The 26304-nt window shown below is 41.6% G+C and overlaps 1 long non-coding RNA gene across 1 annotated transcript in view; it reads right to left on the bottom strand.

Annotated features, from left to right (window-relative positions):
- Positions 1-22623: 22623 nt before the first annotated feature.
- Positions 22624-26304, bottom strand: part of LOC140520249 (uncharacterized) — a 38301-nt gene continuing 34620 nt past the window's right edge. Inside the window, exons 2-3 of the long non-coding RNA XR_011972437.1 lie at positions 22943-23037; positions 22624-22748 (exon numbers count right to left, since the gene is read on the bottom strand). This is a non-coding gene — a long non-coding RNA (uncharacterized lncRNA). The remainder of the gene's footprint in view (positions 22749-22942; positions 23038-26304) is intronic.

Genomic DNA, 26304 nt, shown 5'->3' on the forward strand with positions numbered 1-26304 from the left:
CTGGCCTCAGACACTACTAGCTGGGTGACCATGGACAAATCACTGTTTGCCTCAGTTTTCTCTTCTGTAAAATAAGGGGTTTAGACTTGGTATAATGGATAGATTGTGGGGCCTGGAATCAGGAAGAGGAGTCTTCCTGAGTCTAAAACTGGGCTCAAACACTTCCTACCTGTGTGACCCTTTTGACAAGTCACTTAACCCTCTCTGCCTCAGTTTCCTCATCTATAAAATGAGCTGGAGAAGAAAATGGCAAACCACTCTTGTTTCTCTGCCAAGAAAACCCCAAATAGGGTCATGGAAAGTCGAACACAACTGAAAATGATATGACAACTCCAGTCAACTGGGTTACCAGGGAGTGAGGTCCACTGCTAAGAACCCTGGCTCCAGAGTCATAGGGCATGGATTCAAAACCCACCTTTGACCTTTGCTGCCTGTGGGATGTTGGGGAAGTCATTTACACTTCCTTTGCTTCCTCATCTGTGGAACAAGGAGGTTGAACTTGTTGGTCCCTCCTAGTTGGAGCCCTCTGATTTAGTGCTTCACTTCATATCTTTTCCTGCACCTGGAATGCCCTTCCTCTTTCCCCTTCACGTCTGCCCTTTGATATTCTCTACTTATCATTCAAGACCTAACTCAAATGCTGCCTCCTCCAGGAAGCCTCCCCTGATCTCTGTCACTTTCTGTGCCTATTCAAAAGGGTTCTTTCTCTCCTCAGACTTCACAAAGCAGGCATCCATCCTGAGTTAGGAGCTTACGTGACAGACTTACTCTCTTTGCATGATGCCTTCTGGAAAGGTCTACAGTTACTGAACAATTATTATATAGTCATGTATATCTACACATATGCTGTATCCCCTTGCTCTACTGTGTTTTCCATGAGAGCAGGGCCTATGCAAACATGTCTGATCTTTGAATCGTTCCAGATATGTAGCACATTGTTGTGCAGAGTTGATGCTTAACATAGCATGGTGAATGAGCTCTGGTGTGTAGAGGAGGGGTGAGTAGCATCTTCTTCATACGGGAAAAGCAGCAACAACCTACTCCTGCTGTTATTATATTAGGAGATTCTATGTTGAGAGCCAATATGGCACAATGGAGAGAAGGCCAGACTCAGAGACAAGAAAGGCAGTCAGGTGGTGCAATGGCTAGAGCTCCGGGCATGGGATCAGGAAGACCTGAGCTCAAATCTAGCTTCAGACACTTAATAGTTGTGTAACTCTGGGCAAGTCACTTAACTGCTGTTGGCCTTAATTTCCACAGTCTATAAAGTAGGGATAATCGTAGCACCTACCTCCTAGGGTTGTTGTGAGGACCAGATGAGATCATAATCGCAAAGCACTTAGCACAGTGCCTGGTACAGAGTAAGGGCTATATAAATGTTAGCTATTATTCAGGTCCTGCCTCTGATACATACTAGCTGTATGACCTGGGTAAGTCACTTACACTCTCATTGGGGCAATTCTCTAAGACCATGATTTACAGATGAATTGCCCAGCTGCATCAATGCAGGAAATTTCCACACAGGGAGTTTCCCACACGGATGTCCCATATGTATATATATGCATATATATATAGGAACATATGTATGTCTCACTACATATGTAAGAACACATGTTGTAGGAGAAATAGGGATATAATGGAATCAATCTTAATTTACTAATGATCTAAGAGAGTATTGGATCTGGAGTGGGGAGAGTGGATATGGCAGAATGTCTCGATCTTAAATTAATCCTGTAACTATGATATCCTCTTTGAGCTTTCCATACTTGTCTGAAAAATGGGTATAACGATATTCAGAGAACCCAGTTTGTGAGTAAAGTCCACTATAAAGGGTAAAGGATTATATAAATGAAATACTATAGTTATCAGTAATTTTGTACTATCCCCCTCTTGGACTGTTGGCACCATGAGGTTATCTGTACCTGGCAAAGTACTCTGCATACAGGAGGCTCTTACAGAAGACTCTGAATGTCTTTCCATGCAAAAGACCCACCCTGGACTCCAATTCCATCCAGAAAAGACAAGTTGTGCCCTGTGTCTGCCTTCTCCCCTCCTCCATCCCAGCTGGCACTGCTGTGATCATCCTTTCTTCTGCCCCTCAACATACACACACATGAGCACACACACAGACACATGCATGCACACACGCACACAGACACACATACACACATACCTGTATGTGTCGGTGGCTGGCACTCTCCAGATCTGCACGCCTTTCAGGGCACCCTCGCTGCCTACTACCACGCTCAGGTTGGAATTCCTGTAGGCATTGTTGCATTGGGTCTGCGTAGGTCCCTGGGGTCCACTGGCTCCACAGGTGGTGAACAGCCAGTGAACTGTGATAAAAGCCAAGAAAAAAGGAGAATCAATCAGTGGTCGTTCTTGTGGAAGGTGAGAACTCTCGTTTGTCGCCACCAGGGGGAGCCCTGTGCACAGCCAGGTTTCTCTCCTTTCCTCTGCTTCATCTGTATTTCCACCCTGTCTTTGCCTCTTTGCAGGTACCCATGAAGCCCATCTTTGAGATCAGTATCACCTCCTCCAAGGAGCCTTCCTTGACTAGCCCCACCCCACTCTTTTACCCTATTTTTTTTCCCAACAGTTAAACACACAGCTTCTGTTGTAAGAAAAAAAATGGCATTGTGCTATAATGGGACAAAGCATTTGTTCTGAGAATTGTAAGATGGCAGGTCTAAATCCTGACTCAGCTACTCAGAGTTTTTAATGATATATTTTGATATATATATCATTATATACATAGATATTTATATACCATTTGATATATATATATGTAGATAAATATTTCATTTGGCATATATCTCATTTTGATATTATATATGTTGTTTCATATCACATTCATTTCTGAACATATCCGTCCGCTCTCTTCTACACAGGGAGTTATTTCTTGTGACAAAATGTAAAAAAACAAAAACCCACCCAATTCAGTAAAACGTCAGTTCAACCTGACGTGATTGTGATCAATGTTTCAGAGTGAGGAAGGGATGGACATTCAGCTCTGCTACCTGCTAGCCCTATGTGACCTTGGAGAAGTTATTTCATGCCTCAGTTGCCTCATCTATAAAATGAAGGGGTCCCTTCCAATTCTAAACCCTCTGATCCTATCCTTATTGATAGAATGGTTGTAATAATGGTGATAACCATAGTAAGATTCTGTTTCCTCTTTGTTCTTTTCCACTTCAATTCTCCTCTCTCCCTGAGGCAGGGGCTGTGCTCACTGCACCTAACACAGAATTCAACATGGGACAGAAACTCAATCACAACCATATCCATGCTGTACCTAAAGCTGTAGTACCCGAGTTGCTAACTTCCTTAATTGGAAAAAGATTAAAACAGTAAAATAGAGGCAGTGTGAGCTACCTAAAATCACCACAGGCAGTTGTAGGGAGTATGAAGCCAATTGTCTCTGCTAGGCATTTTGTTTTGTGCCCATGTTCTGCCCCAGACTTTGTCACTTTACCTGTGGTTTCAAAAGGCCAGCAGTGATCATCCAAAGCTGTAACCCTAGGGCTCTGCAGACTTGCTCCATGTCACTGAACCCCAGTTGGGTGTGGCTTAAACCCTAGTTTTTGTCTCCTACTCTGAATATTCTCTCTCCTCTTCCCTCCTCTTGTTCCTCTTCTTCCTTTTCTCTCTCTTCCCTGTATTTTCCTCCCCCCCAGGAATTCCTAGGAATACTAGGTTAGGAGAATGCAGCCCATCTAATGTATTAACACTTTTGCAAAGTCACAAGAAAAGAGCTCTGGTTTAGGTATGAGTAGGGAGGACAGGTAAGAATATGGAGGAAGCAAGAGTCAGGCTGGTATTGATTCTTTTGGGTTAGGCATTCTAGGTGTACTAAACAAAATGGATAGGCAGAGCAGAGGAACACGTAGGGCATAGTCACTGAAGGCTGACTAGGAAGTGGTGTTATGAGTTTACTCTAATCTCTCTGGGCCTCAGTTTCCCCATATGTAAGATGAAAGGATTACACTAGATGGAAGGAAGCATGGCATATTGAATAGGGCACTGGACTTGGAGCAGGTAGACCCCTGTTCAAATCTCTTCTTATACATTTATTAGTTGTATGATCCTAGAAAAATCACAGAGTCTCTGTGCCAAACTTTTCTCATCTGTTGAATGAGGAGATTGGATTCAATGTTCTCTGAGATCCCATCATCTCCAAGGTTCCTTCTAGCTCTGCTCTCTCCAAATTTGTCAATGACCTCTTACTTGCCAAATCTGATGACCTTATCTCAGTTCTCATTCTTTGGCATTTGACACTATTTAACATCCTCTCCCCCTATATAATCTCTATGGGTTTTCATAATGCTTCTCTCTTGGTTCTCCCACCAGTCGAACAGATCTTTCTCAGTTTCCTTCACTGATTATTTATATGTATGATGTTCACTAGCAGTGGATATTCCATGAGGGTCTATCCTGGATCCTCTTTTCTCTTACTTGGTGATCTCATCAGCTTCCCTGGGTTCAATTATCTCTATATGATGATTACCAGATCTATATAACTAGCTCCATCCTCTCCTGAGCTCTAGTTCTGATTCATTAACTGCCTTTTGGACATTTCAAACTGGACTTCCTGTAGGCACCTTCAACTCAACATGTACAAAGTAGATTTCATTACCTGCCCTAACCCTTCCCATCTCCCACTCTCAACATCCCATCCCTCTTCTGAGCTTTACTTTTTCTGTTAAGGGCTCTACCATTCTTCTACTTCTATAGGTTCAAAACCTTGGTGTCATCCTTGACTCTTTTCTCACACCCCAATATTCAATCAGTTTCCAAATCTTGGCATTTCTGCTTCCACAACATATCTCACATATATCCCCTTTTCTCCACTCCCATGGTCAACTTGTAGGCTTGGGTCCTTGTCACCTCTTGCCCACACTATTGTAATAGCTTCTCCATTGGTCTCCCCACTTCAAATATCTTTGCACTCCACTCCATCCTCCACACAACCACTGTAGTGATTCTCCTAGGCGTTTTGTAGGTCTGATCATGTCACTTCTCTGCTTAATAAACTCCAGTGGCTCTCTATCACCTACAAGACTAAATATAAATTCATGTGTTTACCTTTCAAAGTCCTTTACAAGCTGAGTCCCATTCTGTCTTTTCAGCCTTATTATATACTACTCTGTTCCTATCAGTTAATTAATTAATAAACATGTATTTTATTTATTTATTTATTTTATTTATTTAGCGGGGGATATAAAAGGAGGCAAAAGACAATCGCTGCCTTCAAGGAGTTTATATTCTAGAGGGAGAGGCAACAGTTAACAAATATATACAAAGCAAGCTACATAGAGGATAAGGCGCTGGAATGAAGAGAGGCTGGGGAAAGCTTCCTGTAGAGAGCAGGATTTTGGTTGGGCCTTAAAGGAAGCCATTTGATCATCACAGCAACTTAGGTTGCTTCTCCATTTAGATTCAACTCCAGGGCCTTTTGTGATATGGAGGTGCCTCAAGGCTTCTGAGGTTGCGTCAGAGGAACACAAGCTTTGGATGGTCCTACCAAACTGGGTGGGTTTTAAGTGTGGATCTAGGGGTGGATACATGTATGTCATTTAAGTACCAGAATGACAAAGTTTGGAGGAGTCCATCAGGTTAGCTATAGGGTGCCCCCTTCATTAATATAAGCAACTCTGGATGCTCCTTTCCTAAGAAGGCTTATGTTGGTGGAGGGAGGATTCACTCCACTGAAATCACAGCTCAGTGAAATATTAATTTCTTGACCTTCATCAATCTCTTTCAAGGACTCTCATTTTATTCTCACCATGGAACCCTGAGTCCTTATAACATCTCCAGTGACTGATGAGCCCCTTTCAAAGTCCCCAAAGAAGAAATCATACTGTCCTCCACATTCTAGCAAGAGAAGCCCTTATGGAAAAATTGAATGAAAATCTCAGTTGTGTCTCATTCTCTGGTGCTTTTCCCCTCCTGCAGGTTCACTGGAGTGGACAGACCAACCTCAGTGGCCCACCAGGTTCTGTGACTGCTCCAGAGAAGGTTGATCTTTTTGTGAATGTTAATAAATTTCCTTCTGAGCCTTTGGGATAAGTGCGGGAAGCCTCTTTCTCCCTCTCTCTTCTCTCTCTTCCTTTCCTCTCCTTTTCCTCTTTCTTCTTCCTTTTCATTCTCTCCTCCCTCCCTCCTTCCTTCCCTCCCATAGCTCTGAAGGGGCAATGACATTTCATCTGGAGGCAGTAAGGTGAAACTACGTGCCTCAGTAACTGCATAAATGAAGGCGAAGAGGTGGGGGAGAGAGGAGGCAGTTTTAAAGAGGGGCAAAATAAAAAGGAAAAACCAAGCTATCTTGGTGGCAAGGAAGATAAAAGAGAGAAGGTACCAGGGAAAGAGGAAGTTAGGGAAATAGGAAGGGGAGAGGGGGAGAGGAAAGGAGAATGAGTAACTGTTCCCTGTGTGCCATGCTCATTTCCCACCTCTGTGAGTGTGCATAGGTGGTCTCCACTCCCTCATTGTTGCCTGTTAGAATTCCTACATTCCTTCAAGACTTAGCTCAAATGTCATCCCCTCCAGTCTTTCCTGATCCCCTTTGTCCCTCTAATTGTTAGTGCTCTTTTGCCTTGAAGTTCCTTTGTATTTATTATTTCACTCATATCTTGTATTTATATTTTCTCTCAGTAGAATGGAAGCTTTTCCTAATTTCCTGTTTCCCAGATTCTTGAATCTCAGCCCCAGAAGAGACCTCAAAGACTCTGTCACTGAGAATTAAAAGGCTACATAGAGGTTCAGCTCCTCGGTTAGGAGGATCTAATAAAATTATGTCTATAAAAGTGCTTTGTAAATGGGAGATTACATGAGTTGTGATGCGGGTATATGTCAGATGTCCACATGAGGGGATTTATGCAAATTCTGGAAAAGTATATATTTAGACTTAGAACGAGAAGGAATTTTAACTGGTCATCTAAGCCATTGGCTTCATTTTACAGATGAGGAAACTGAAGTTAAATGATTTGTCCAAGCTGACACAGTTCCAAAGTAAGAGGGGACTGTTTCCTTTGCACTACTCTGTCCTTCAAGCCCCAGAGGTAGACAAGATGTCTTTTCTTTAAGCACCAGCCTGGCTGAATTTGTAGGGAATCACTACTTGTTTGGCGATCAGGGGATGATCACCTACTAAGTTGAGGAGAGACTGTGATCTGTCTGGGTGGAGTGGGTGCCCTTGGTCACAAGAATCATAGATCTTTGATGTATGGAAATAAGCAAAATTGGGATAGTGATAGGAGCTACCTGACAGGGTAGCTGTGAGGAAAACTTAAAGCTTGATATGAATATGAGTTATTATGGTGAGTGCCGGTGGGTAGAAGTCACCTAGAGGGAGACATCTGCTCAGGGTAAGGAAGAGCATTCTAACAGTGAGTGCCAACCCTCAAAATGAAATGGCCTGATTTGCTCAGTTGTGAGTTTGTTATTTTTTTTTGAGGGGTGAGAGGAGTGGGGAGGGTTGCTATTCATTAGCAGCTGGAGATGTACAGAGGGGAGCCATGCTTTGGGCAAGGCTTGTATTAAATGACTTCCACATGCTATATTAGATAGAGTGCTGGTCTTGGGTTCAAGGAAACCAGGATTCACATTCCAGCTCTGACACTGACCAGATGTGACAACTCTGGGTAACACAGAACTTCTGCATCTCAGTTTCCTCATCTGTAAAATAGGGATAATAATATCTATAGCATGGAACTCATAAGGTTGTCATGAGATCACATTTGGAAATCACTTTGCAAACCCTGAAGTGTTCTAGAATGTCCATTATTAGCAGGAGGATTCTGTTCCAGTATTCTGTTTTTTCTGCTCAGCCAGGGGACAGGCTCCTTGCCATTAGACAGTGGTGGCAGTCACTTGTGGCTTCTAGGGTCCTTCAGGCTGGCTTCTCAACAGTCCTCTCCTGCTGCCCGCCCTCCCTCCCTTCCTCCTCCTACCTCAGCCCAACTTCACCTGCACATTAAGCCAAGAAGAACCTTCAGCACTTTAAAGGCCACTGAAGCTGGGCAGGGAGATACCCATGGGGCTGAGCAGAGCTAAGCAGGATGTGGAATTGTATCTCAGGCAGAGCCAGGAAATCTGGGGAGGAATTATAATTAAAAGCATCCCTCCCAAACAAATAATGCTTAGCACATTCTCTTATGATGATGGAGGAGCCTCCTGCCTGCTGAGGAGACAGCAAGCTTAATGACCTTAATCGAGGCATGCTGAGCTTGGAGTTCCCAAATTTATTGTCTCCTGGTTATATAACCTTTCCCTGAAGCAAATGGGGGGAAATGTGTTTCCTCCAGTGAGTGTGGGATGAGAGTCAAAGAAAGATGGATGTTTGAGGTTGGAGTGGTGGGATTCATTCTTACTTTTTGGTGGTTTTGTCATAATGGTTCATTGGAAACCTCTGGTTCTGGGGCAAGAAGACCTAGCATCAAAACCTGATTCTGTGTGGGGCAAATCCCTTAACCTTCCTGGACCTCAGTTTCCTTATCTGTAAAATGAAAGGATTGGGGTGGATGGCCCTTGGGGGTTTGTGATGCTATGTCTCTAATAATAATAGCTCACATTTCCATTGCCCTCCAATGAATACAGCACACCTTCCTCACTACGCACAACCCTAGGAAACAGTAGCACTTAATTTTTATCCTCATTGTACAGATGAGAAAATGGAGACTCAGAGAAAAAAATTTGGGAGGCATCCAAGTTGGAATTTGAACCTAGGTCTTGAGACTCACAAATGAAGTGTTTCTTCCACTCCCAATGAGTCCAGCATTATTATTATTTTTTTTTTTGGCTTCAGACCAGACTTGTTATTTCTTTGGTAAAGGGAGCTCCTATTGAAGAAACTCCCTCTGCCAAAGCAGATCAGCACCTGCTCGGCTATGTCAAGTTTTAGAAAGTCCGCCCTATCCCCACCCCTCTGCCAGTGGTTAAGTGACTTGCCCAGGATCATTCTCTCAGTTTGTGTTTGTGTCAGGACTTGAACCTGGATCTTCCTGACCAGCAGGCTAACTCTCCAGTCATTATGCCAGATTGTCTTCTCAGTCAGTGTTTTGTTTCACAGGAAATTCTAACCTCATGTTTTGGTGACAAGGTACCTCCTGAGGTCTGTAATGTGGTATTATCTCTAGGAAAGAGCAAGTCTGTTGTGCTTAGAATCAAGAGGATTGCTTTCCCTCAAGAGCTGCCTTTTAATATTTCCAAAGGGTTTAATACTTAAGATCTCATTTAAGCATTACAATATCCTTTTGAGGAAAGCATTGTTATTATCCCCATTTTACAGGTGAAGAAACTGAGAAATTAAATGACTATACCAGGGTTGTAGAGCTAATAAGGGTCAGTGATGAGGTTTGAATCCAGTTCACCTCCAATATGCCAAAATGCCCCTAGAGCTGCTGGTCCTCTTTGGAAATTGAGTCAATGAAAACACTTTCTAACAAGAAAGTGACCATCATCCAGGTACTTTCTGCAACTAGAGCAGTAGACATCACATCCTATGAGATGAACTGATTGCTGGTCATCTAGACATGTGAACTGTGCAAGTGGTAAAAGTGTCACAGGGTCATAGATTTAGAATTGGAAGAGACCTTAGAGGTCAACCTCTTTATGTTACACATGAAGAAACTGAGGCAAATAGAGGCTAAGTGACTTAAGCCAATATGTGTCTGAGGAAGGATTTAAACTCAGGTCTTCCTGACTCTAGGTCCAGGGTTATTGACTGTGCTACCCAGCTGTCTTTAACAAGTGTTAAAGTGTTCTCTCAATTGTTAGGGCTATCTATGTTCTGAAATGATATTGTATGTATATATAAATGAATGAAACAATTTAAGTATTTTCTATGTGCCAGGCACCATGCTAGGCAGATAGGACAGAAATATAAAAGTGACACACAGTTCCCATCCTGAAGGAGTCTACATTCCAATGGATGAAATAATACATATGGCAGTGTTGACAAGGGAAGGAAGTATTGGTCCAGAGTCTCCCAGGATTGTGAGCAAAGTCATAGAATGGTCAATTCTTGTTCCATTTCTATTAATAGTGAAAGTGGATGATCAGGGGGCAGGGCAGAGAAAGAATGCCTGTAACAGCATGGCAGTGGCTAGATGCCCAGGTAGACTCTGATGTCCTAGGGATGTCTGTATGGAGGCTATCTCATTTGATTCTCTCAAGAACCCTGGGAGGTAGAGGCTATTGCTGTCTCCATTTTTTAACAGATGAGAAAACTGAGGCTGAGAAGTTAAATAACTAGTCCAGGATCACTCAGCTGGCATGTCTGATTTAGCATTTGAACTTAGGTCTTTTCGACTCAATGATGAGAATGGAGCCTAGAGAGATGACAAGGCTTGCCTAGATCTGCATAGTGAGATAGAGACAGGGTTAGTTACCAGACTCCCAGGCCTCCCAACTCCCAGACTAATACTTTTTTTCACTTTTTACCTTATCAGAGGCAGCTTGACATAACGCACAGAGGGTTGGATTTGGAGGTGAAAAGACTCAGGATCTGATAAATATTGAATATTCAGATGATTAATAGCTGAGTGGCCCCAGTCAAGTTACTTAAACATCTCTAAGCCTCAGTTTTCTCAACTGTAAAATGGGGGTACTAAAACCTACAGTAAAGCCCTCATAGTGTGGTTATAAAGCTCAAATGGGATGCCATATTTAAAACACGCTACAATCTAAAAGCACCATACAAATGTTAGCTATAATTATGCCAGCATTTTCCAATGACATGGTTGGTTGTGTTCTCCCCGGCATCTGGGACCTTCCCTGGTGTTCTACAATTAGGGAAGCATATTTCCTCTTTCAGACCCCTAAATGGTGCACCCTAGTAGTCTGCATAAAGGCCACTGCATTTACCAAGCTCTTGGGACTGTCGTTATGCTGAACAACACACGCACATAACGAGCAATCATGAATAATTAATTAGCTCTAAGCATTTTTTTTTCCTGAAGTAGCACATCAATTTGAGTAAATGACAAAGAGAGAGGATGCACTAGTAGAAAATATACTGCACTTAAGAGTCTGGAGAACTGGGCTGGAGTCCCAGCTCTGACATTTACTGCCCCTGTGACCTTGGGCAAATCCCATTACCTTATGGGTCTCAATTTTCTCATCTGCAAAATGAGGAGGCTGTCTTGTTGGACCTCTAAGGTCTCTTCCAGCTTTAACATTCTTTGACAAGTAATCCAAATGAACCTGTTTCTTAGGGGTGGCCTTGGATCGTACAAATATGAGTAATGGTGGAAGGGAAGGAAAGAAGGAAGGAAAAAAGGAAAGAAGAAAAGAAAGGAATGAAGGAAGGAAAAACACAGGAAAGAAGGCAGGAAGGAAAGAAGGCAGGAAAGAAGGATGTAAAGAGGGAAGGAAAGGAGAAAAGGAAGGATGAAGGAAGGAAAAAGGAAATAAGAAAAGGAAGTAATGAAGGAAGGAAAAACAAAGGAAAGAAGGCAGGGAGGAAAAAAGGAAGGAAAGATAAAAGGAAAGAAAGAAGGAAGGAAAGAAGGAAGATGGCAGGAAGAAGAAAGGAAGGAAGAAAAGAAAGAAGGAAGGAAAGAAATAAGAAAGGAAGAAAAGAAAGGAAGAAAAAAGAAAGGAAGGAAAGAAAGAAGAGAGGAAGGAAGGAAAAGGAACCAACCTCTATTAAGCACCTAGGATACCAGGCACTGTGCTAAGTGCTGAAGAAACAAAGAATGACAGAAGACACTCTCCCCTCCGAGAGCTCACCATCTAGTTCGGAAGGGGAACAACAAATAAACAAGAACGTGCAACAAGTCATGTCCAGGGTACACATGGAGTTGGACCAGACGGCTTGCGGAGTCCCTTCCCATTCTAAATCTCTGATCTTTGCTTGGCCCAAGATTACTCCATAAGCAGAATGGGGATCCGAACTCCAATCTTCCAGCTCCAGAAGAATGTATCTTCCCCGGATTGACTTGTTGGCAGCCATGTGGAAGAAGGGTTTGAAAGGTAAGGAAATGGAAACAAGGAGACCAATGAAGAGACCCGGCCCAAGATGAGAAAAGTCTGAATTAGGATGGGAGCCGTATGAATGGGGCAGATTTGCACCATACTATAGGGGCACACATAATGAGATTTGGCAACTGGTTAGATCTAGGGATGAAGGAGAAAGAAGAGTCTTGGATAATTCCCAAGTTAGTAACCTCATGACCAGGAAGATGGTGGCACCTTTGACAGAAATAAGGAAGTTGAGAGAAGTGGTGGATTTAGAGGAAAAGGTGGTGAATACCATTTTTTCTCTCTAAAATTAGGACAGAGAAGCAGCCTGAAGTAACGGATAAATGGCCGGTCTTGGAATCAAGAAGGCCTAGGTTCAAGTCCTGATTCTAACTAACATATACTGTCTATGGTGAACCTTGACAAATTACTAAACTTTCAATGTTTCAAATAAATCTCTCAGATTAGAAATCGAAGATCAGGCATCCTAATCTGCATTAGTAGAGAGAGTATCCTTATGGAATTCCTCCACACCAATTAAATCATGGGTGTGGTTAAAAAAAAGAGGAAAAACTCCAAAGTATAACCAGACAAACTTTCTTGTCTCAACCTCTGGTATATAAGACTGTTCTTAAGATGGACAGCAGATAGGGTTTTATGAGCTATTTATTCATCTTTTTCCTGAAATGGACTCAGTGAAATTGGAAGGCAAATCAGCAGTGAATCTCGAGTATCTGAAAAGGTCTGGGCTGAAAGAGAGATCCTTTAACCTGGGTTATAACTAGCAGTTTTGGAGTCTAGGCAAATAACATGGAGCACCAGGGGGAAAGAGTTCAAAATATGCCCTTGAAAAAACATTGTAATTCATGAGTAGAAATAATGTAAGAATTAATTAAGAATGTAAATGAGGATATTTTCTTTGGGAACTATATTTCCCAGAAGCCTTCACAGATTTCTATTTGGAGACAAATTATTTACTATAGAGTCTTATAGACAGGTGTTATTAAAATGCCCATGATCCTTTAGTTTTCATCCTTAAAAATGATTACTTTTGCTAACTACATGTGAAATTCCATTGTTTCTACTCTATTGGAGGAGTTATTAGATTTTTGTGTGTCCCCTCAATTTTAGTGGCCTGGGTCAAAGCCCTGGTTCCCTCTGTTGTGAGTACAGATCTGCCCCTAACCTTTAGAGGCAAAGACACATATTTGGAAGGACAATGTTCCAGTGGAAATAGCCTTCTTGAGTTTTGTCCTAGTATAGCCTCCAATGATGCTGTCATGCCCAGGAGGGTATGTTCAGAACTTAATGACTGAATGGCTCTAGCTACAAATTCTATTATCTCTAATAGTTGTTCCACAGTGAGCCGATAATGTATTTAGCAGAAATAGACCCAATCAATTTATATGAAATATATAAAACTTTTCAATTGGCACTGGCATCTGCTCTTGAATAATGTCACCATATGTAGAAAGGGACAGCCTGTCACCCTTACTTGTGAGGATGTTAAAAGTGTCACAGGTTAATTGGAAGAGATGAGAGAAATGGAATTATTATTTTTTTACTTTCCCTCCGCTCTTAGAATCACAGTGTGAGAGCTGGGGAAGGTCTTTAGAGATCAGTTAAGTTCAACACTCTCATTTTACAGATGAGGAAAGTCAATGTCCCAACCCTTCCCTGACCCTAAATAATTCATAGTCATTGGATCATAGACTGAGAGCTGGAAGGGGCCTCAGAAGCCATCTAGTCAAGCCCTCTTATTGCGCAGATGAGAAAACTAAGGTCTAGGGAGCTTGTGACTTGCTGTTGGTCCTTTGAGGAGCAAGTGGAAAAGCCAGGATTTGAACCTGGCCACACAGTGTGAGTCAATGGTCGAACTGGTGCTACAGCCTAGGTCTCCTGACAACTTTGTCCAGGGTTCTTGCCCATGATATGACAGAGTTTCTTTTGTACAATTTGTATGAAATGATACTGCAGTGTGCTTATTTGTACACTCCTTTGAAATCGTACTCTAATTGCTTTGAGCATTTTTATTCATCCAACCAGACATCCACCTATCCATGAAGTCAATAAATACTCGGTGAACACCTACTACATGCTCAGGATTTTGACAGACACTGAAAGTGATGCAAAGTAGAGAACTTGGCCTGTTTACCCTCCAGATACTTACAATCTAGTTTAGGAGCCAAATTACGTACAAAATGAAGAATTACATATCAGAACCTCAAACAGAATAGGTATTTGTTACTTGTTGAATAAATGAAAGTAGCTCACATTTATTGTTGTTGTTTAGTCATTTTCAGTCACATCTGACTTTTTGTGATTTTTCTTGGCAGAGATACTGGTTTGCCATTTCCTTCCCCAGTTCATTTTACAAATGAAGAAACTGAGGCAAACAGGGTTAAGTGATTTACAGGTAGTAAACTTATCTGAGGCTGGATTTGAGCTCATGAAGATGAGTCTCCCTGACTCCATGCCCAGTGCTCTACCCACTGTACCACGTAGCTGCCAGCTCATATTTGTTGAGGGTTACAAATTTACAAAGAGTGAATGCAATGTAGTAAACACATTGACAGAATGAGACAGCCCATGTTTGAGGGGCTTAGAGGAAGGAGAGGCCATTGTGGCCTGGAGGAGTTGGGAAGGCTCTGTAGAGAAAGGAAGACCTGAATTGGAGACTGAGGCAGAACAAGATACCCATATGAAGAAAGAGGCAGAGTATTTCCGTGTCAGACTCAAACTATCCCAAACTGCTTGTTATCATTCTCTCCATTCCTTCCCCTTTTCTGAACTTCTGCCTCATCATCAAGAAAACTGCCATTCTTCTCATCTCTGGTCTCTCTCCCTTTCCTTCACTGCACAAAGACATTCAGGTTATCACTCTTGTCTTTGTGATGAATCTTTCTCCTCTGATCCCTTCTTTTTACTCACACAGTCATAAGCCTAGCTCAGTCCTCTGTCATCTCTAGCCTGGCCTTCATAGCTTGCCCATTAAACTCCCTGAATCAAATTTCTCCCATTTTTAAATCATCTTCTATGTCATCGTAAGAAGAGTTTTCTATAATTTTCTGACCATGTCATTCCCCTACTCCACAAACTCCATTGGCTTCCCATTGCTCCTAGGATCAAATATGAACTCTTCTTTTTTGGACATTTGAAGGCTTTCTCAAACTGGTCCCCAACCTAATTTTCTTGCCTTAGACATTACTTTATACCACTCCCTTTCACAAACTGGACTTCCTATTGCTCCCACATGACATTCCATCTCCTGTCTCCATGGCTTTGCATAGGTCTTGTGCCCAGAACACACTCCTTTCTTATCTTTGCTTCTTAGAAACCCTAGATTTCTTCAAAGCTTTGTTCAAGTGCTACTTTCTACATGAGATCTTTCTTGATTCCCCAGCTGCTGGTTCCTTCCTTTCCAAGTTACCTTTCTTGCACATACTTATTTTGCACGTACTTGTTATTTCCCCTGAGTGAATGTCAAAGACCAGGACTGTTGCATCACAGTGCACTGTGCAGTAGGCACTTAATCAGTGCTTAATTGATTGGCTGGTTCTAGAAGAAGGGACACAGGATCAAAGACTTGGCCCTCTGAGTAAACAGGGTGGGCATGATAGTGGATACATCCAGACTGGTCTGCTCACAACAGGATGTTGGCAAGTAGTGTAAGTAAGGTACATTTGGAAAGGGAGATTGGGGCCAGATTGTACGTGGCCTTGAATGCCAAATCACCTAATTTGCACTTGATCCTGTGTGTAACATAGAGCGAGTGAAAGGTTTTGAGCAGGGGAGTGACAAGATCAAGTTGATATTTCAGGAAGATTAATCTATTGGTGCTATACAGCATGGGAATGAGACGAGAAAGCAGGGTCAGGGGACCAATTAGGAGATCATTTTGGTAACCTATCTACATGGTGAAGAGGCCTGGAATAGAATTTTGGCAGTAGAAAAGGGAGGGCGGTGGTGGATACGTTACAATCTTCAAAGGGAAGAATCTGTTGAGCAGTAGATAGTTAAGACACCATTGTATACCTTGGGCTGTATTCCATCAACTCACAGAAGTGTTGAAATACCTCAGAATTGAGATGCACTTCCCAGGTTAATTTTGATGGGATTAAAATACTGAGCAGAAAAGGAAGATTTTTGTAAGCTGATAACAGAGTGAAATAATCAAAATCAGGAAAAGAATAGATACAATGATTCAAACAATGTAAACAGAAAAATGGAAAAGAAAACTGAATGCTACAAAATTATAATGACCAACCTTGGCCCTGGAGAAGAAGTAAGAAAATTACCTCTCCACTTTAGAAGAGGATCATCGGAATGATCATACGATCAGAGAATTAGAGCTTAAAGGCCCTCAGAGGCCACCTAGTGCAGTGCTCTCATTTTATAGAGAGGAAACGGAAGCCCAAATTGCCTGAGGCCACACAACTCAAGGCTCACATACATGGCAGATGTGGGATTCTAATCCCAGGATCTTCAACTCTTTATCTATTCCATGTTCCATTGTACCAAGCTGGGTATGGAATATTGACTACACAGAGAGGGATGATGGGGTAGGTGATTTTGTTGAAATGCCTTCCTTCCCCCCTTTCCTTTTTAAGTCTTTGCTACCAGAGGTGATTCACTGAGTAGGGGAGAGGATAGGGATATATTCAGAAATGAATGTGCTATAATAACAAAATGCATAAATAAAAAGAAAAGAAATAATAAGCAGAGTTCTTTCACTATTATATCCTTGAGGGTATACCAATCAGCTAGAAGGGCATAGATCAGAACAAAGAAAACCTCTTTTGGATGTTACAGCTTGAAATAACTTCCAATTGTTGTTGTTATTTTTCAGTCATGTCTGATTCTTTGTTAGCCCATCTGGGGTTTTCTTGGCAAAGATACTGTAGTGGTTTGTTATTTCCTTCTCTAGTCTATTTTACAGATGAGGAAATTGAGGCAAACAGGGTTAAGTGACTTGCCCAGAGTCACACAGCTAGTAAGTGTCTGAGGAAGTATTTGAACTCAGGTCTTCCTGATTCCAGGTCTGGTGCTGTATTCAACAGCACCACCTAGTTGCCCTAATCAGACAATGATATATAGTTGACAAGGGTTAAAAGTAATTGGGGTAAATTACTTATTGAGGATGGGAAGAGGGGTAATAGGGTGGGAGGTCTGGAAAAGGAGCTGAGTGATTATAAATGATAAATAAATGAGCGGATTAAAAAATTCTATTCAATCCAATCAGATATTTTTTGACCACTTACTATGTAGAAATTGAAGTCTCCTTCTGATGATGTGGAAAGTGATTTTTGGGGTCTTCACAGTTCTACTAGTAGAGTTCCAAGCTCTGAAAGGTCATACTAAAATGAAGAGGTCTCCAGGATGGCCCTAGTGAAGAACTCAGTGCTTGGTCCCTGGGGCTTAACCAAACCAAACTCTGAGACACTTATCCCTACGGTGGCTACAGGATAATGAATTTCTAGGCCATAGCTCCTTTTACTGAGTCACACTACACTCAGTGGCCAGTGCCAATGAAATATACAGGACACATACATACTGATGAAATATGACATTCAGTCTTTTGTAACAGCAAGAGATTTCCTAAAAGGGGGAGAATCCTTATGGCTTCCTAATTGTCATGCAGGAAATTGAGATGTATTGAGGGGTCTTGGGCTAGTCAGATGGGACCCCAAGAGTTATGGAGTCCTATACTTCCCAAGAGCATGGATCCCATTTATAGCCTCCCAGGGATAAGTGGTCATCCAGTTTTTGCTAGAAAACTAGCATTGAGTAAGTCACTACTTCCATATTTGAACAACTCTTGTGATTGGGAAGATTTTCTTCTGTTGAGCCAAAACATGAAGACATGGGTTCAAATTCCACCTCTGATACTCAATAGCCATATGACCATGGTGGGTGTGTGGGGGTGGGAGGAGTAGAAATTTTACCTGAGTCCCAGTTTCTTCATCTATAAAATGAACAGGATGGAATGACAGGCCTATAAGATCCCTTCCAACTCCAAATTAGTAGTCCCAAGCTTCTATGATCAAATGAAATGGGTGGTGGTGGATGGGTGGCAGAGCTCTCTACAATCTCCTTTTGTATTTGGAACTGAAGGTTCAGTTTGCTTCTCACTGTCAGACAGCCCATTCAGTTGCCTAGCTTCTGCTCTATTACGAGCCCATAGGAAGGTAGAAAGTAGGAGATAGGCAGAAAAAAGGAATTGAGGAAGATGAATTCAGTTAAGGACTGTCTAAAGCTTCTCACCTGATTCTTGGTCCCCTTCATCCTCACCTAAGCTTTTGCAGGGAAGGGAGGGCTGTTTTACCTCACCACTCATTCCATTTATTTCAGCCAAATATAGAAATACAATTCTGCAGACCCCTTGATTGCATTATCCCGACCATTCAGTTAGTGTAATTGTATGTGCAAAGCCGACAAATGTAATTTTGCCAGCTTTCATACTTGCCCGTTTTTCTCTTTCAGTCCCTTCATCTGATTAGCTAAAGTGACTCAGAGACCTTCCGAGAAAGCTTCATGGAGCACCTGAGTGGGCATTTTATTGGATGAACATCCCGGCTAGCTAGCCCAGCTCAACCCAGTTTAGAAGACTGCACTGAGGCTGAGATAAAATAACCCATATAATCAAAGACCAAGGATCTTGGGGCTTAGGTCCAGGAATCACTAAGCATCTGAATCCATTGTTAGAAGCATAGGCTATTCTTTCACTAGTTCACCCATTCATTTGCCACTAGCTACTCTGCTTGGTTTTGACTCCATCTTCATCTTCATCATCATCCAGCCCATGACTAGCACATCACCATAAACTCATCATGATGGAAATTGCTTCAGCTTTGGTACTCACACCTCATTAGTACCCTAAATTACTTCTGCCTCTCTGATTGGAGGGTTGGAGGGTAAAGCAAAAAGCTCCTCCCATAACCTCCCTTTACAGAAGGCTTGAAATCCCACTCATCTCTTCATTTGCCACCAGCTGCTCTGGTTGGTTTTAACTCTACCTCCACCACCATCATCATGCCTCTGAACTGAGTACTCTGCTTCCCCCTTCCCCACCTTGCTTTTCAGCTTTCTTTTGTGCATAGTTCTCCCCAATTAGATTATAAGCTTCTTGAGAGCAAGGATTTTTTTTCTTATTTGTATCGCCACTTCCTAGTACATAGCAGGTGGTTAAAATGTTTATTCACTTCATTCATTCATAGTTTTTTGGGTCAAACAAGATATTCAGTGGTAGAGTGTTAGGGAATTTGGAAAGTTTGGAGTGTAATTTCTTCTTTGTTCTGAATATTTCTGTTATTCCAGCTACTCTTGCTTTGGCCTTGTGGAGGTTCTGAAATGTCTAACACTACTTTGTCTCCTCTGTTTTCATTAGTCAAGGGGCTAAGGTTTCACTTATTTCCCGTATGTAGGAGGGAGAAGACATGATAATTAGGTTTTCTTTTCAAAGTTCAGGGTTCCCAGGGTCTCAGGATAAAGGAAAGGGCATCTGGCGGCATTTCAAAACCTCCATAAACTTGGAGCCAGAGTGACCTGTGGTCATTGAGAGGCCTGAAGTCAAGTGCCTGTGATCTCCAGGGTCACATTCATTAGCAACAGAAGCTTGACCAACAGTCATAATGAATGGATTATATATTATTATGTCTCCCATTCCAAAGAATAGGAGGATATGGAGCCAAATACTCTTCTAAATTCTCCATTGGTGGGTAGCTTGGACACAAGGAGAATCTAGTTGTGGGAGCCCAGCATCTATCTCTCTTTTTGAGACCACCCCCCCTTCATCTTTTTCTTTTCCTATTGTAATCAATTACTTGATTAAAAACTAATTCTGAGTGGGAGGCACAATCTCCAGAGAAGAAGCCAAAATAGCAGGAATCTCTTGATGGAGGTACAATTTCCTAGTGGATCTAACAATATGCCTGAGGATAGTGAAAGAAAGCATCTTCTGGAAACTAGTTTCCCTCCTCCAGGATTCTAGGAGAGGCCTTTGTTCTGGCTCATCTAGAGCTTAGCCTGGGGCCCCAGTGATGATGAGAGATCATTATGTTCCAGGATGATGGTTCCTCAGCTGATAATGAAAGCCTCTTTAACCAGGGATAGACTGTGTCTTGGACCAAGAGAATTTACTAGAAACTGCCTTAAACTGATCAGAATAAAGAGGATTCCTCTTCTGCTGAATTTCCCAGGTTTTAAAAAACATAATAAATTCTAGAGGGCTTTAGATCAAAGTAGGAATAGGATGGGGAAGAAACTTAGTAGATTGGTGAATCTGAGAGGGCTACTCATCTCTATTTACCCGTCCTCTAGGTCATGGGGGCAAAAGAGAGAGAGGCGAAAAATCTTATTTAAAGAAACACAGAATATTATAGCTGGGAATCATCTAATCTGTTCCCTTCATTTTATCATTAAGGAAACAGAGGCCAAGAGAGGTAATGTAATTTCCATATGATCGTGCAAATTGTTAGTGGTAGAGCAGAAACTCGAAAGACAAGTGTCCTGGTGCCTTGTCCAATGCTCTTTCCTCTACGTTATTTTGTTGTTGTTTAGTTGCGTCTGACTCTTTGTGACTCCATTTCAGATTTTCTTAGCAAAGATACTGGAGAGATTTACTATTTCCTTCTCCAGCTCATTTGACAGATGAGGAAACTGAGACAATCAGGTTTAAGTGACTTGCCCAGGATTACACAGCTGGTAAGGGTCTAAGGACAGATTTGAACTCATGAACATAAGTCTTCCTGACTTGTGCCTTACACTCTATCCACTGCACCATTTAGCTGCTTTACAACATTCCTAATTGGTTGCAGTGAGGCAAAATTGCCCTACATTCAAGCTACACATTGATCAGGTTTTTCGTTCCTCTGGAAATTGTATTTCTACTCTCATTATATAGGAAGAAAGCTCAGAACTTAGCAGGGCAAGGGGAACTTTTACTTCAGAGAATTGAAAACATTTTTTTTTTCCCCAAGTGATCTAAGGTTCTAAGTAGGTTTTGAAGAAACAATTGACAACTTCATTCTTTTAAGGGGCCAAGATGATTCAGATAACATACCAGCTCAGAGCTGTGAATAAAATCTTGGAGCAACACAAAATAAAGATTGTTATCAAAGAAAGTAGAAAGCTACAGTTTAGTAAAGCAATAATGGATAACCATTGAGTTTAGTTAAAATGGTACCAGTCTGTACCTAGTCATTCATATTTTTGATAACTTGACCAAACGTGAGCATCGTGAATTTATAATTCTATATTAGAAGTATAATAATGGATCTCGTTGGGCAGCTAAGTGGTGCAATGGGTCTGGAATCAGGAAAACTCATCTTCCTGAGTTCAAATCTGGCCTCAGACATTTACTAGCTATGTGAAGTCACTTCACTCTATTTGCCTCAGTTTCCTCATCTGTCAAATGAGCTGGAGAAGGAAATGGCAAGCCACTCCAGTATCTTTGCCAAGAAAACTCCAGATGGGGTCACAAAAAGTTGTACAAAATTGAAATGACTGAATAACAATAAAGAAGCTATAGGGGAGAACTTCTTCTAGTTAGGAGTGTCTGGCATATAGTAACAATAAATGCTTGTTGACTGACTAACTGACTTCTTGCCAGAGTCAAGTTTTCTTGGATCATTTATTCATTCATTTGTTCATCAGTGTCTGTCCCATGTAAGGCATTGAAGATAATACAAGGAAAACCAAGTGAGCTTGCTTTGGGAGGTTCAGCTAGAAACTGAAGATGTTGAAATCTCTCTACCCTTCCCTGGAGAGATCATACATGGGGGCTTGAGAGCCTCTTACAATGTGCTTTGTTTCTTCATTGGATAAAACTCCTGCCCAAACCAAACCCCTCTTTGCATTAGAATGTCTGCTCCATTAGCATTATGGCACTTGTATTTCTTAGGAGACCTCATGAGAAAACATTATTAGCCAGGTATTCATGACAGGCACTCCTGAACTGCAGAAGCTCTCCCCTGGAGTTGCCTACTTCCAACAAAGGATTTCTCTGCCTCTAGTCCTAGCTGTGAACCAAGAAATGTGAAATCTAAGGTGTCATTAGGTTTAAAAATACTTCCTGGCTATAGAAGGAGATCTTTTGAAATCACCTGTCCATTCTGAAGCACAATACTAAACATCTTTTATCAAGTGTGTGGGTTTTAATACCATATTTAGGCAAATTCTTCCCTTCTTGCTAAGAAAATATGCATCTCTCAGGCATAGAAGAGAGGAGGGCTTTGTCCTCACATTCTTTAGACTTTCCCCTTTGCTTAGATTGCCAGGGAGACTCACAGAATCATGAAGATCGAGAATGGGAAAGGATCTCAGCAGTCAGATGGTCCTTCCTATCCCTGAAAATGAGCCTTCACTAAAACATCCCCAAGTGGTCATCTAGTCTTCTCTGGAAGGTCTTTAATGAAGAAGAGCCCTTTCCGCTTTGGGACAGCTCTAATTCTTAGGAAATTTTCCTGATATTGAGCCTCTTTGCAATTTTCACACTATTTTTGCCTTTTGGCTCCAAATGATAGTTCTGCTTTCTTGCAGAGCTACATAGTTATTAAGCAAATTCTTCCTTTGAAAAAAGTAAAAATATCCATCTGGTTCTATGTCTCTGGCAGAAATAAATTATTTAGTAAAGATTTAGCCTTTACCTGTTGGATCAAAGTTGAGGTTCTCCCCATGTCCATTCTCCAGGGATCTTGGCTCCTGTGGTGACTTCTTATAGATATTCTCAAAGAGGTTTCTTGAATTGGGAGCTTCATCCCTTGATATTCTCTCCTCCCCATTAACTGGAAAACAGAAGATACCATGGCACCTTGGTTAGGTAGAGCTCACTTAAGGAAGATCAAAAGATGGAATGCAGGGAGGGATCATTGGTAGGACTTGACAGGAAGTGAGAGAGAGGGGCTGTTGGCAGGATTTGACTGGGTGGGGCAATAGCTCAGGAGGAGGCAATGAAGGGAATGAATTTGGGTGAACTCACTGGTAAGGTAGCAGTCCAGGCTGAGGGAGATGTTGTCAAAAGCAATGAGGGCTCCTGAGCCTTCCTCCCACCATGTGACAATCTGAAGCCAGAATCTGTATAGGTGAAGAAGAATCAAAAATGAGTTAGGATGGTGAACCCATTTTACTTTACCTTTCCTGGCAACTAAGTGCCCCACATTGGCCAGGGTGCCATTGTTTTAATCACAAGATCATAGGGTCATAGATTGGGAACTAGAAAGGCTTTAAAAGCCTTGAAGCAACTGAAGCCCACCCAGGTAAATTGAATTGTTGTAGGTCACATAGCAGACTTTCCACACTTAGATGGTACAAAGTCTATTCCCTTCTGAAGGAGGTACAGTAGAGTAGAAAATTGCTGAATTTGGAGTTAGAAGACCTAGGGTTTAAATTCACATTCTTACTGGATGACTTTGGACAATTCACTCCCCTGGGTCTATTTCCTCATATTAAAATATGAGGATTAAACTAGCAAGCCCTATTCTAAATTTATGGCTCTAAGTGCTAATTTATTATCTGTCCTATTTATCTTTGACAACCCACTTTGGAGTCTGGAACCTGGGACTAGGCCTTTCTGATCATCTGAAAAAACCTTCCCTTCCAGGTCCAAAGTAGATCTGAAGCACAGAAAGTCACAATATGGAGAACATTCCAGATCTTAGATGAAGGTGGTCAGTTTTGATTAATGAGGTAAATGGGACCTTGCCCTAGGGTATCAATATTAAGGGGTGAGGCATGCTGCTTCTGTGGTTGGAGAAGAAACTTCCTCCACATAGCTAGTGTCATTTCCCATTCCTTATCCCAAATTCTTCCTCTGGTCCATTACACAATACAGTCCAACCTCTCCCAACCACCTCTCCCAGGCTATGTTGTCTCTCCATCAGGCCCATTTTCTCCTTCAACTTCTGTGAGACACAAGACCAGACTCTTTAGGAGAAGAGGCAGTCTTCTCCCTTGCTACACCAGCCCCTGGTTAGATTGACTTTGGTAATATCCCCACCATCACCTGGTGTACCACATGCCATCCTCCATTCCCCCTGCTTTTGAACATTGTCTTGTGCCCCAAGTGAGAGACATCGATTTACAGCTCTGCCAGTATGAAGTAGAAGCAGACTAAGTACCTATGGTAGGCCACAGGGGCAAGGGAACTGATCTCTTTCCACTATGTTGCAATAGTGTGGTGAAGGGGAAAGAGCTCTAGAAGGAAGGCAAGAAACATTTATTAAGTATCTGCTATGTGCTAGTATTGAGCTAAGTGTTTTTTTCCCTTTCTTTTTTTTTCCTTAAAATTAATTTAATTTTAGTTTTCAATATTCACTTCCATAAGCTTTGGAGTTTTAAATTTTCTTCTCCTCCTTGCCCTCCCCCCTCCCCAAGATGGCGTGCAATCTGATAAAGTCCCTAGTTATACATTCATATTAAACATGGGAGAAACCGTGAGAAAGAAAAAAACACACCAAAAAGAGAGAGAAAATAGTCTGTTCTGATCTGCATTCAGACTCCATAGTTCTTTCTCTGGATGTGGGCAGCAGTTTCCATCATGAGCCTTTTGGAGTTGTCTTAGATCTTTGCATTGCTAAGAAGAGCCCAGTCTGTCAAAGTTAGCCATTGCCCAATGCGGCTGTTACTGTGTGCAGTGTTCTCCAGTTTCTGCTCTTTTCACCCAGTTAATATCACATCAGTTAATACAAGTCTTTCCAGATTTTTCTGAAGTCCACCTGCTCATCATTTCTTATTGTGCCCAGTGTTTTACTAATATTATATCATTTGATCCTCATAACAACCCGATGAAGTAGGTACTATTACTATCTCAATTTTGCAGTTGAGGAAACTGAGGCAAATTAAAGTTAAGTGACTTCCTCAGGATCACATAGCTAGTAAATGTCTGAGGCTGGACTTGAACTCCTGTCCAGTGTTCTATCCTCTTTGTCACCTATCTGCCTCTAGATTAAGGAGACTTCAGGCTTCCAGTGCATGGTCCAGTGGAAAGAACACTGACTTAGGAGGTAGAGGATACTAGTTCAAATCCTGTGCTTACTACCAATGTAACTCTTAGACAAGCAATTCAACCTCCTTAGCCCTCAGTTTCCTCATATGTAAAATGGGAGAGTGGTTCTGGATGGCCTCTGATGATATTCCTAGCTCTAGATTGAAGCTCCTTTGAGACCCTAGATTTGCTTCATAGTTTTGTTTTGCCATACTCGAAGCATAACCATGGGTAAGTCACTAACTTCTGTAACTTAGTTTCTTGACCTCTGTGAAATGGATACAAGCATTCCTGACTGACCCTCATGCAGGGTTGGTGTGAGTTGTCACAGAAAGGCAAGTGATTCTTATTGTATTTGAGTAATAAAAATCCCTCATGGCATTCTACAATTTACAAAACACAGTGACACGTTTTCATTACCACGATCTCATCTGATATTGTCAACAACTAAGTAGAGCAGGCAGGTCTGATCAATCCTCCTGAAGGGCGGAGACACTGTCTTATTGGCTTTGTAGCTTCTCGGCTACTAGCGATGTGCATTGTAGAAATGGTGCTTAATAAGTGGTTGTTGAATGACTATTTTTCAGAAAAGTGGGGTTAAATGGATGATGTAGTAAGTGGGTAGAACAAGATTTTGAGAATAGGTCTTCCAATGGACAGTTTGACATTTTTTCCAATATGCTAGAAGAGGCATCATAGTATAGTTGGAGAAAATGCTGCATTTGGAGTCAGAGACCTGGGTTCACATCCTTGCTTCACCACTATTTATGAGACCTTGGACAAGTTGTTTAACCTTTCTGGTCTTCCATTTTATTATTATAAAATGAAGGGATTGATTGAATTGTTGTTATCCGCCCATTTTCAGAAAGGGCCAACGACATCATGTTTGATATCTTGACTTGTGCATGAACTGGATTTAAGTGAGGCAGGGTTGCACAAAGTTGTTAGCCTCACTCTCTCTTTCTGGGTTATCAAAGTGCAGTGGCAAGACAAAAATTAAGACAGCTGGTCATGACCCAGATTATTGAACAAGATGGCTTCCAAAGTCCTTTCCAGTTCAAATCTATGATGCTATGATCTGAATCTCAATCTAATTCAATCTCTTGAGTCTCCCTTTATGCACCTCTGTATCCATCTCTACAGAGGCATATTCATTGATAACCTTGTTTTTTTTTAAAAAATTAGTTTATTTTTAAGAATATTTAAGATGTTTCCTTTTAAAAAAATTAAGACATTAATATCTCAATTTTTTTTGACATTTTCACATTAGTCATGTTGCATAGAGGAGTTAAAATGAATGGGGGAAACCATGAGAAAAACCAAAACAAAACAAAATACAACACAAAAGAAAAAATTCT

This window comes from Notamacropus eugenii, chromosome 1 (assembly GCF_028372415.1).
Source record: "Notamacropus eugenii isolate mMacEug1 chromosome 1, mMacEug1.pri_v2, whole genome shotgun sequence".
In the NCBI taxonomy this organism is placed as follows: Eukaryota; Metazoa; Chordata; class Mammalia; order Diprotodontia; family Macropodidae; genus Notamacropus; species Notamacropus eugenii.